Genomic DNA, 11,221 nt, shown 5'->3' with positions numbered 1-11,221 from the left:
TATATATATATATATGGTCTCCCCCACTTTAACCTCCCAGCAATCCTGTGAGCTAAAAGACTCATAGTTACTGGGGATTTGAACACAGATCTCCCAGTCCTACTCTCAACACACTAAACACTATACACTACACTGGCTACCCAAAGATAAAAATGGGATTTATCTTTTTTAATCACCCTGTACACATTGGGAATAAAACAAAAGTAGGCACAGAAAACTACACTGGTAAATTACTGTGCCTAGTGGTTCTGCCAGGGAGAGAATACAAACAACATTAACTAAAGGTTACAAGTAGATTTCCCAAATCAGAATCATTTCTCTGCGCATGTTTTGAACTTTGCCCTCAAAATCAAGTTGAGCTGAAGTCACATGTTGTTGAACCATGCACATAGCTGGGAAGCATTTAGATAGCTATCATAAGGTGAATGCAAAATGCAGTAAAAAAAATCTCTGTAGAAAGAGAAATCAGGCAAACCTACCCTATGTGGAATAAATTATTTTTCTGTGTTCTTTCTTCTTGAAATAGTGAAGTAGTGACCGGAGATACAGTACGAATCAAGGTTAGGAAGTCACAAAATCTAAATATTCCTAATTTATAACCTTCCATGTTACAAAGAAGGGGCAATGGCATCATTTCTGACATCACTGTTCCACATGGGAAATAACAATTGGCTTGGCGAATTCTCCCACTGATCAGCCATTAGGAGTGGACTACATGTTCTGTCGGAATTATTCATTTTATTCATTTAAAACATACCCTGCCCGTCCACAGAATGAGCTACAAGGCAGTTTACATCGCAACAGAACCAAGCATGGCATAATAACAAAATGGCAGGACAGAACAACGATAAACTAATCTTCAAGTTTCTTTACACCAGGAGTGGTGAATTATAAGCACAACACCCAATGGGGAGGAAGGAGAAGATACATAGCTGAGCATCCGATACACATCTCCCTGGGCAGAATGACTGCAGAGCGCACACATAGCCTTCCTGCAGAAGCGGATTTAGGGCAGCGCGACCGGTTCCTCCACACTGGGTGTCGAGCCCAGGGGGTGGTGCTGGGCACCGCAACTATGACATGATGAATTGAGCAGAACAGAAGGTTAGAGGTGGTGAGGAGAACTGAATTTTGGCCTTGCACAGGGTACTGCTGACATCTGAAAGACCAAAGTCTGCCTCTGTTTCCCCATGACCCATCCAGGGAGTATTTTGCCCAGCAGACACAGCCTGGACTCAAAAAGGCATCCACAGATGCTGAAAGCAGCAACTGGCAAGGGTTGGAGATGGGAGCTCCAGACCCACAAAGAGAAAGGGATGAATGTGGTCCATTCATGTTTTGGATGGCTGGGGGGAAATGAGATGGCAGGAGGTTAAAAACCGGGGGAGGGGGAGCTCCCATGATGTTTGTTTTTGCTCATTAATCCTCACGCCCATCTCTCCCTCTCCTTGACCCCTTTCCTCTTCACCCCAAATTGACAATCTCGTACACTCTGGCAGCAGCACCTATCCCGTGTGAACTTCTGAAGGCCTGACTTCTCAAATTAAAACAGTTCTAGAGCGTGCAGAAAAGGAAGAGGCACTCCCATCAAACTTCTGTGTCCAGCAGAAGCCAATGTTCCCATAAATCGAAGGAATGTAAGCTACGTTGTTATGTGCTGTCGTTCCTCCCCCCCACCTGCCATGCCCGCCCCCAGCTTTGCCAGTGAAGTGCTAGGGTGAAGCTATGAGAATCTCCCCTGGGAGGAAATTTCGCAACACAGGAATAACTTCTGATAAGACCCAATCTCATGGAACCACTTGCCTAAACCTCTGGTGGATAGGCATATGAAACAGAACTTCTGAAGATTATCAGAATGAAAGAACAGGCTGATGTGAGAAAGGGCAATGCAGAACAAACTGCACACCTACTCTCAAATAATATCATCCCCCAATAACCACAGCCCAGACTTGTTCAGAACCTCAACTGCTATCCCAAGACTGTAACGACAGGAGAAACAGAGCTGAATATTGCAAACATGTTGGATGTCACCACACCCCAGATTTTCAGCTGCTCCAGAGATTTAACGTTGATGTTAAATAGCACATGGGGCAAGATGGGACCTTGCAGCAACCTGCAAGCCAGCGGCCATGGGGTGAAGCAGCAGAAAGCACAGAACCGCACTATGGTGCCCAGGAGAATACAATTTCTATCAGATTCCAATGGCTCTGAGAAGTCCAGGAGAGTCAATGATGTCATTGGAGTGCACTGTGATTTACTTGATAGTGCTCTTGGAGTGTTCTAAAGCTCAATGGTTATTTTCTGGAATCGGAACTTTAAAATCTAATGGAGTGATGTGAACACACATTCTCTGCCTTGGAACAGATGCTTGAAACTTTAGAAGGCATGGGTCTTCATCTTCAGACATCCTGACCTAGAACTTGCCCCTAGCACACGGAGTAAAAGACCCTAGCTTACATGCCCTGCAGCTTTGAAGGATCTGGTTGTTCTCAGATGTGACATTTGGCGACTTCTTCATACAGGCAACTGGCTGGGGTGGTAGCCAGTCAGTAATGGAAAGGTGGTGAATCCAGCTTGCCAAATGTCACTGGGAAACCCCAGGCATCCTGGACTACTGGCCATTCTGGCTGGGGCTGATGAGTGGAGGATCCCCAACTCTGCCACAGCGCAATGGTTGGGAGCACCACCTCGCCACAGGTTGGGGGCCATGCTGCAAACTTTTCAAGCAGCCAACACATCCCCACAGGGAAGAATTATGCAAGGGACCCACCAACAGGAGCTGCTTATGGGACCATTAAAAAGCAGCATCCGTCTATTACCCAGCAAACCCGCAACTTCTGCGCACTTAACTTGTGCGTGTTCAGCTTTGGCATAAAAACAAAACCAACAAGGGGTTGGGCATCTAGGAAACGCCACTTTGGCAATCCCAGCCTCCACTGCACCCAGTGTCTTTTGACTACAGGCGACCTCGGCTTTGGACGCGATCCCTGACTTGCTGCGTTTTAAGTCAGAAGCGGAAGTGCCACGTAGATCGCCTGTCCTAAAACGCCCCAAGCTGCCCCAGCTGAGCCCTGACTAACCAGGACAACAACCCCTCATTCAGGCCCGGGGCCCTAACCAAGCCACGCGCGAAGCCGGCGCCGTCCACTCTGGGCTTCGTGCCCGAGACAATTGAGGCCTCCTCCTCCTCCTCCCTCCGCCTCTGTCAACGAGCGAGCACCTCCCTTCCTTCCCTTCGGGCCTTTCTTTTGGGGTGGGGTCGCTGCTGCTGCTGCTGCTGCTGCTGCTTTTGGCCGCGGCAGGTTCGCTCGCAGGGAGGGCGGGCGCGCGCGCTAGGGCGCGTTGCGTGCCTTCCCTGCCGAGCCGGGTGCCAGAGGCGCACACGCCTCTTGGCCCCGGCGAGGGACGAGGAAGAGACGGGGAAGGGAAGGGAGCGGGCGGGCGGGCGAAGCGCGCCGCAGCTGGAAGGGCGAGTTTGTCAGCGGGGCGGCTCCCGCTCTCTCTCTCTCTCGGAGGGAGGGAGGGAGGGGGGTAATTAGGGGCCAACTTGTGCGAGGCGCCGCCTTCTCGTATCTGCCTCCCGGGGGAAGGGAAGAGTCGGTGCGCGCCCGACTTGTTTGTGCGCCAGGGAGGGAGGGAGGGAGGCGGAGTGCCAGCGAGCGCCTCGCCTCGCCCCGACCCCTGACTGGGGCTGCGGTGCGCCGAGGCCTCCGCCCCAGCGCGGCGGAGAGGGGACACGCCCGGCCTGCCTCGCCCGCCTGGCCCGCCTGGCTGGCTGAGTGATTCGCGCGCCCCTCCCTGACCCTCCCTCCTGCCCGCCCTCTTAGCTACCCCGCCGGCCAAGGGAGCCTGGCAGAGCGAGCGGCGCCGGCGTCATGTGACAGCGCTGCCTAGTGCCAGGAGCCTGCCTTGGAGCTTGGTGGGGGAAGAAGAGGAGAGACACACACAGAGCAGAAGGCGAGGGCAGAGGCGCGACGGGCTGACAGACGGACGCAACGCCCCGGTGGCCAAGCGGCAGAGAGAGCCAAACCCCAGGGTTTCCCCCTCGAGGGCGCCAAAAGAGGGAAGGAGGGTTTTCCCCGCTACCAGCGAGAACGACAACAGCACCGCCGACTCAAGCAGCAAACTTCTTGCGGTGGTGGCGTCGTCGCCTCGGTTGCTTGGACAAGTTAAGAGAGGGGAGAGAAGTAAGTCGCGCGAAGGGAAGGGGAGGAGGCAAAGGTGGCGGCGGCGGCTCTGAGGAAAGCGACGTGTCTGGTGGTGTCTGGGAGAAGGGATGGGGAAGCGGGGAGGCCGGAGGGAAGGTGCTCCTCAAGCGAGGGGCGAAATGGAGAGGCTCCTGGACGCGCGCTCTTGCTTGCCGAAGCGGGGGCGCAGGCGCCGGCCCGGCCCAGGGACTTGGCGGCGCTTCGGCCAGAGTGTTTGTGCAGCTGCAAAAGTTGTGGGGCGGCGGGGGGAGGGGGGGTCCTGGGATCTGTCTCCATGACCCCCCCCGGGGGTGAGGGGGGGAGGGGGAAAGAGACGCCTTGCCATTTGGAGCCGCCGCTGCCCCGTGGGTTGAAGGAACGCGCAGCTTTGGCGTTCACGCGTGTTTTCCCGATCTGCGCTGGGTGCGTGTTCGTGTGTCTCCCTCTTGCTTTTCTGTTCCCCGTCTTCTGAAACGCGAACCGTTCCTCCTGTCATTTGGAGCTGTTGGGGAGGAGAGCCGTCGAACAAAGATCCCATCTGCCGCAGCTTTCCTGAGGGGCTTTTTAAAAAAAGAAAACACCTGGAGCTACTGGATTGCTTTCTTACGACAAGAGTTTGCCGCTAACCAGACTCGGGATACTTTTCTTCTCCCTCCCAAGTGGGAAAGGACGTTGCTCCACGTCTCTTTGCCTTCCTTAACGTTATTTTGGGCTTCGCTGCATAGGATGCTCAAAACAAAACGGCAGCCCTGCATCATAACATCCTTGGAGAACTGCCATTTAAATAATTAAGGTGTCAGTTGATCAGGGGGTTGCTGCTTTTGTTATCTCTTCATAGGAGCAAGAAAGGGAAAATGAGAAGCATATATCAAGATGTGTGAATTATGTCCGTTTCTAGACACTGCATACCAAGCTAGAGAAGAGAACATAATTGTATAGCTTTTTTGGTTCTGTACTTAAGTCAAGTAACATTGATATGCAATGTGAGTTCTCTTAAGGTTCTACTGTTTGGAGGTTGTTCCCCCCCCCCACCAAAAAAGAAGGGGATAAATCTATTTCAATCACCAGTCTAGTTGCTCTTTGGGGAAGAAAACTTAATGTGCACAACGTAAGTTTGAACATGAAGTCTGTTGCTTTTTTTCTATTACATGCTTGTCTTGACATGGAGATGTCATGTGTATTTTCAGTTGATTTACAACAAGAATAATTGCTTTGCTGAATAACTGCATTGAGCTGCCTGTCCACGTTTTATCTTCAATGGCTCACAGAGAGCAGTGTATACCCATATTATTGTTTTTTAAAAAACACATTCACACACTTTCCAAAGTCATCTAGGTTCTGGCGATATTATTTTTTTTAAAGAGTCTTGTGCATGACTTCAAGTGTGAATAATTGAAAGGGACACCAGCACTTGGCTTCTTTCCATCCTGAAAGTTGCTTTCTTTGTGCTTAAAACATTACTGCTTATCTTGGATGTTTGTATTAATTTCCATATGGAACATAACTTTAGCCCCAGTTTTTATTTAGGAAATGGTGCTAAAATTCACCAGACAACTCACTTCGATTTAGATTAACATTTAGCTTTCTTCTCACTGCAGCAATTCATAAACTCTCACTTTGTCCATTTTTATTGTTATGCTGAGTTGTCTCTCAACTGAAGTCTGTGTGCAGCATCTCTTGCACAGTTGTGTGTGTGGCCTTTTGTGTGTGTGGCAGGAAGTGCCACAGTTCACAGGGCTCACCTTTGACTGGTTGTTGGAGAAATCGGAACCTTGCATAGATGCAGTAGTTTGAAACATTTTGAGTCCACAAAAGTGTTATTTTCTATAAAAGGCAAAAAATTGCAGTGTAACTTTTTCCCCATAGTTTTGAGAACTTTTCCCATAGCTTGCCTAATGAGTTGCTTGCATGATCCAGACTTGGGTTTGGTTAAGATCAACAATTTGACCTAGGAATAATGTACATCAACCTAACTTTGGCCGCTAGGCTTTAAAATGTGTTGGTCAGTTTTGTAATATGAATGCTTTCAGATAAACTCTTCTCCAATTCCCTTCCTCACCAAAGCAAAGGTATCTAGGCAGACTTTTTGCTTTGACTGAATTTTATACTGATAAACAAAAAAGCAAGATAATATCTGAGAATGACAGTTGTGTAGTATGATAAATATTATTATTATTATTATTATTATTATTATTAATAATAATAATAATAATAATAGAAGACCTGGTTGTAAGTGTGCCCTACTATTCTGCCTTCCTGTTTTTGCAAACACCAAAGTTATTATAAACTAGTAACATTCACAGAATGTTATTTCTTTGGCGGAGGGGGCAGACCCTAAGGCTGTAATTCTATGTGCACACTCACTTTGGAGAAAACCCCATTGATGTCAGTGGTACTTCTGAGTAAACATTATAGAATTGCACGGTAAATAGAGTTTGTGCCTATTTCTGAAGAAAATTTGAAAACTGATGTTCTGATTAGAAAATGCATGTCTTTTAGGAGCAACCATATCCAAACATGGGTCCAAACAGAGACTAGACTAGTGTTAAGAGGAATCTGTAGCAGCAAGTTTAGTGATTGAGACTCAAATCTGCACTTGGTTGTTAAGATGCTTGTCAACAGAATATAGGACATCCTTATTCTGCCCTTGCATCAGGCATAGTAGACGGCTGCATGACCTGTTCTACTGATCTAGTTCATAATATGTGAAATATGAATGCCATATAAAGTAGTATAATATGTAGAAATCAACCAGATATAAAATGGGCAACTGGTATTTTTCTGGAGGTTTTTGTGGCCCATCTGTGGGTCCATAGGTATCATAGGTATCAAACCATGGTTAAATTTAAACCACCATTTGTTTGATCGGTCTCAACTTGTCATTTAAATGGAACCAGCATCCAGGACTTTCTGACTCTCATTCTTGTCATTATTGAGCCATGGTTTATTGAGATATCCAAATAAGCTCGCCGTATGTCCTGGTGTTTTTGTCTTACAATGATCTGGCTCGTGCAACATGCTAAACTTAGTGCAAATGTATGCCACTCAGTGCAACCACCACTTTGATCCTCCCTGGTTGTTTGCTGCTGAGCTAAGCCATGGTTTGCCTTAGCGTCCCATTAAAACATGGGCTCGTGACCAAGCTCTCATAGGCAAACCATGAGCCATAAACCATAGGACAAACCTTAATTACAGCTCCTGGTTTGTCTGGAGGGAACTAAACTATGAGTCTGGCTTCAGCTGACACGCTGAGCCAAGACATGGGTTAGCACAGCAGCAGAAAGACCAGGGTAGCAAAAGTGGCCTCACTCTACTTGCTTTCAGCCTGCAGAACCATGGTAAGCTGTGACTTGAGCTTGCATGTCATGCAAACCAGGCTACTGTCTGGTGCATCAGCTTTTATTTTCAATAAATTTTAGGCACTATTATTGGAGCTCCAGATTGTTTGTAGTTGCCTCTCATATTAAGGAGATATTGTACAAGTAGAGAAAGGAGGCTAGAAAGTGCAATAAAATAATGGCTGTTTTGGTTTTGGGGGAGGGGGATACTTTATTGGGAGCAAGAGTCCACCTCAACCCTTGATAACAAAGTTTGTGTTTGCATTTTAGAATTTTTTTTAAAAAAGGAGAATGCTTGGGAAGTCCAGAGTTAATTATTCCGAGCTGTCTGGAAAGGGTGGGTGCGAAGGAAATTGCATGTTGTGGTCAGCGTTTGAAACTCCCATTTTTCTAGGCACATTTTGCAACAGGGAATTTCATTAATGCGAGCCGTTTCTGAGCTCTGGGAGCAGTACTGCGCCTAAGATTTCAGATTAAAACTCCCACTGCTGGAATGAAAGGAGGACCTTTTTCTGCCTCTCCACTTCCAGCCACTCTCTGAGGCCTGGAGAAGGGACCCTCATAAGAATATTAGGGGGGCGGGAAGTATGGCTTTGTTGGTTTGCAGCCTTCAGATGAGGACTAGACCATGTGAAAAAGGAATATGAGATTTTAGCTGCAGTTCATTCATTTTCAACCTTGTATTCTTCTTATAGACATTCGGTTGCGGCACCCATAACCTAGGTTTAAGGTGCCATTTAGCTCCCAGCTTTCATATCTCAGTGGTTATATTGTCCCATATAGATATTAGTCTGGTGTTTGTCAAGGGCAGGTCTGCGATATAGAGACAGGTTGTTTTTTTCACACCCAGAGACCAAGCACTTTACACGTTACACCCAATTTGCTTTCTTGTTTGTTTGTTTGTTAAATCCCAGCTGCACATGAATATAGGGGTCAGGGAAGGCCACCCAAATGTTTCTCTGTCCTTTCTTTCCAGCCCAGCCAGCAGAGCCGTTTCCTGTTCTTTGTTTCAAGGCTGGGGTTTGCGTCATACATTCCAAGTAGCATATGTGTGCTCTTTCCTGTTTGGGGCTGTTTTCTGGTAGATCAGTAGCCCAGCCACAACCCCTTGTCACTGCCCTACAACTCCCAGTCTCCACCCAGCGAATTATCATGTCTCTACACACTCCGCGATTGCCTAAGCAGCCTGTCTTATGTCACAAGGAGCCTGTGTTAGCATTTAAACTCCCACGTTCTGTGCTACGGTGCGCAATTAAGGATACTTGCTGGGAGTGGGGAGGTACAGGTTTTTGAGACTTCAGAAGGGGAGGGAAGCAGTGGTGTGAATTGGAAGTAGTTTCACTGAAATGCATGAATGTTAAAAGTTTTTCTTTTTTTAAAAAAAAAAAAGCAGGCCACTCACTAATGCATGTAAATTCAACATCTGTTCTGGAAGGGTTTTTTTCTAGGAAACATCATAGTTTTGGTTAAGCTTTACCTCTCCATGGTGGTGATAAAAACGGTACTTAAAATATGTAAAATACATTCAAGTGATCAAAGCCTTTCACATTCATCATTTTAGGCATGATGGGGGAAGCCTAACCCCTACCCAAAGCAAAATGTTTCATAGAATTGGGAAATTAATAGTGTTTGGAAGCACACTATATTTTAACTCCAGAATTTAACTTCTGCCATAAGGCAGTGTGTCATCCTCCCAAACCACTCATGGAAAATGACTGTCCAGACTTTTCACTTAAAACCCTAGTAAAACAGATCTCTGTGCACATCATGGAAGTGTTCCTAATCTGCATGTGAAGCAGGGAATTACAATTTCTCTTTGCAATGCAAAAAATTAAGCATTCTTCGTTTGAACGAAATAATGTATCCGATTGGGAATCAAGGTTGCATTCACAAGGGAAAGAGGGAGAAAGAAAATGTTCCAAGAGGAAGTTCAGAAAGAGAACTTTGACCATCTGTATTATTATTATTATTATTATTATTATTATTATTATTATTATTGGGATTTACTGCTGATAGATCATTTCACAGCTAACTAGTATTCTGTATTTACCCAGATAAGGCGGTTTTGTGCATGGAAGCAGGCATTTTGCATGCCTAGCATTTGTTGGAACGAGGCCATTGATGTAAATTGGATATACATCTGGATGCAGATGTTAACTACCTGCATGATACTACTTTCAGGAGGATGCTCGTTTAGCTGCACATCTGCAACCACATTCTGGTGCAACTGGACATGCAAAATGACATGTAATAAGATCTGGATTGGGCCTTATATGGCACAATTAGCCGAAGTTAAATATTCCCTCAGTTCCATTAATTTCAAGCAAGCGTTGCCCACTCTTTCCAACTGAGATCAATGTGGGAAATTTAGTAACTTTAGGTTGTTGTGCCCATTCTTCTTAGAGATACACTTATGGTATTTTGCATTTTTTTTCTTCTCAGACGTACGGATTTCACGAACTTATTTGTGTATATAACAGAATCTAATCTTTTGGTAAGTTTTTATTTGCAAAAAGGAAAAAAAAACCCTGCTTTCCTGCAAAGACGTTAGATTTCTGATTGGGTTAATATTAAAATTGTGCATCATGTTAATAAAGACCAACAAAATCATCAGCTGAAATACTGTACCTTACAAGCTGTCAGAGCAGCTCTAAGTTTAAAAAGGGAATGTCTGCTTAGTACTGTATATTCTATACAGTGGTACCTCGGGTTACATACGCTTCAGGTTACATACGCTTCAGGTTACAGACTCCGCTAATCCAGAAATAGTGCTTCAGGTTAAGAACTTTGCTTGAGGATGAGAACAGAAATCGTGGAGCGGCGTCAGCAGGAGGCCCCATTAGCTAAAGTGGTGCTTCAGGTTAAGTACGGACCTCCAGAATGAATTAAGTACTTAACCCGAGGTACCACTGTACTTCCTCTGTGTTAAGGATTGGAATACTAGACTGTAAGCCCTCTGCAAATTCAGAAAATACCGTACATGTACTTTAGTCTCCTAGGATCATACCAATTCATGTAGATGGAGGTTACCTATTTAAATACACCTTCCTGCCCTCTCCCCTTTTTAAAAAGAACCTGCTGCTCGTTTTCTATAAGCATTGAAATATACTCAGAGTCGCAAAGTGATTTCATGCTCTTTATTCAGCTCATAGTGGTGAGGAGGAATGAATGAAAGTCCCCTCAAAGTATCTGCTTTATATACATTATTTACACAATGGGCTGCACATGATTGGCTAATTCTGGAATTCTACTGTAAGCCAATCAGGTTGTGGATTCGCTTCTATCTGCAGAATGATTGGGTGGTTCCTGCCAACCAATCATACTCCTGCATTGTTCTAGGACCAATCAGACTGCTGCGTTTTGGGTCCTGTTGTTCTAGGAAGAAGAAGAAGAAGAGGAGGAGGAAGAGTTTGGATTTGATATCCCGCCTTTCACTCCCTTTAAGGAGTCTCAAAGCGGCTAACATTCTCCTTTCCCTTCCTTCCCCCACAACAAACACTCTGTGAGGTGAGTGGGGCTGAGAAACTTCAAAGAAGTGTGACTGGCCCAAGGTCACCCAGCAGCTGCATGTGGAGGAGCGGAGACGGGAACCCGGTTCCCCAGATTACAAGACTACCGCTCTCAACCACTACACCACATCAGACTGCTGCAGTTTGGATCCTATTCAACTCAGTACATAACAAGCATATTAAGAAG

General features: G+C 46.1%; 1 protein-coding gene across 1 annotated transcript in view; it reads left to right on the top strand.

The window, feature by feature from the left end:
* The first annotated feature begins 4,010 nt into the window (after positions 1–4,010).
* The window catches only part of KLF3 (KLF transcription factor 3), a 39,603-nt gene continuing 32,392 nt past the window's right edge, over positions 4,011–11,221 (top strand). The window contains exon 1 of the mRNA XM_079989830.1: positions 4,011–4,187. The gene's annotated coding sequence lies outside the window, so the exon portion shown is untranslated. The remainder of the gene's footprint in view (positions 4,188–11,221) is intronic.

This window comes from Podarcis cretensis, assembly GCF_951804945.1.
Source record: "Podarcis cretensis genome assembly, chromosome: 9".
In the NCBI taxonomy this organism is placed as follows: Eukaryota; Metazoa; Chordata; class Lepidosauria; order Squamata; family Lacertidae; genus Podarcis; species Podarcis cretensis.
The sequence above is the reverse complement of the archived record's forward strand: the minus strand, read 5'-3'. Positions and strand labels throughout refer to the sequence as shown.